Here is a 1,369-nt window from a genome sequence, read left to right on the forward strand (position 1 = left end):
GAGTAATGAGTTCCCCTTTGATGTCACTTCCTGTTTCACTTTGGCTGAGCCAAATCCAAAAGAAAATATGCCAGTTATGAGACAAAATGGGTAAAATCATGTGTACAATGCCAGTTTTATTAAGTATAAAGATGTTTTCTTTGACTTTGTATTTGAAGGATAAGTACGTCACAGGACCTTTAATATTAAATAAAAATCACAAATTAAACATGAACTTTCTTTAAGGTTAAATTAGCAGCGAGGCGTTTGTGGGACGGCTYCAGGCCAGGATTCCTCAGTTCTCTTGGATCGTCCAATTCTTTTTTTTCTTTTCTTTTTTAACSGTTWGTTTGTGTTCAGTTGGACCTGCTGATGTTCAGCTTTAAAAGAACAGAAGCTTTTCAAACAGAATCTTCACATTAAATTCAGTTTAAAACTGAGGTCATTACTTGAAATACAAATCAACGTTTCAACTGTTTTTCTTTCATTTTGCCTTTTTTGTAAGAGTTCTGAAGTGAGCCGACGGTCAAAACAGTTCAGTCAGTAAAGAGGTTTTCATTAAGAGCCACAGTGAACTTTAACAACAGGACATAATGAATTAATGTTTACTTCCTGTTTGTCCTCTGCAAGTTACTGAATCATAAATCAGAGCCGTCTCACTCTGTCTCAGTCCGTCTCAGTTTGTCCTCCTGTTTGTTTATTTACGGTAAAGAGTTTGTTTCACATTTCGCTCCTGCCAGATCTCATTAACGGAATTAAAGCCAAGCGTTTCCTGTTTTCCTCTCCATGTCTGAACCAGTTTAATGTGATCACTGRGAGTCACTTTGTCCCTGTCCTCATCCATTCATCACATTACTGACTCCCTGTCCCCGTCCCTCACAACTGGTCTCACAGTTAATTCCTCCTCCGGACTTTTACTTTAATCTGAGCAGCACCAACATCCTGATTCAAGATGGCCGCCACAGCTGGATGACCTCATGGTGTACACTAATTACATGTGTCTCTGTGATGGACTGAGACACGTCCAGGTGTCTCTGTGAGGGACCGAGACATGTCCATGTGTCTCTGTGAGGGACCGAGACATGTCCATGTGTCTCTGTGGTGGACTGAGACATGTCCAGGTGTCTCTGTGAGGGACCGAGACACGTCCAGGTGTCTCTGTGGTGGACTGAGACATGTCCAGGTGTCTCTGTGAGGGACCGAGACACGTCCAGGTGTCTCTGTGAGGGACCGAGACACGTCCAGGTGTCTCTGTGAGGGACCGGGACATGTCCATGTGTCTCTGTGGTGGACTGAGACATGTCCATGTGTCTCTGTGGTGGACTGAGACATGTCCATGTGTCTCTGTGGTGGACTGAGACATGTCCAGGTGTCTCTGTGATGGACTGAG

The 1,369-nt window shown here is 43.7% G+C and overlaps 1 protein-coding gene across 1 annotated transcript in view; it reads left to right on the forward strand.

Moving 5' to 3' along the window:
- Positions 1-1,369, forward strand: part of LOC106526106 (thyrotropin-releasing hormone-degrading ectoenzyme) — a gene marked incomplete in the record, with an annotated part of 168,985 nt that overhangs the window by 57,561 nt on the left and 110,055 nt on the right.

The sequence above is a fragment of the Austrofundulus limnaeus genome, unplaced genomic scaffold (assembly GCF_001266775.1).
Source record: "Austrofundulus limnaeus strain Quisiro unplaced genomic scaffold, Austrofundulus_limnaeus-1.0 Scaffold259, whole genome shotgun sequence".
Classification (NCBI taxonomy): domain Eukaryota; kingdom Metazoa; phylum Chordata; class Actinopteri; order Cyprinodontiformes; family Rivulidae; genus Austrofundulus; species Austrofundulus limnaeus.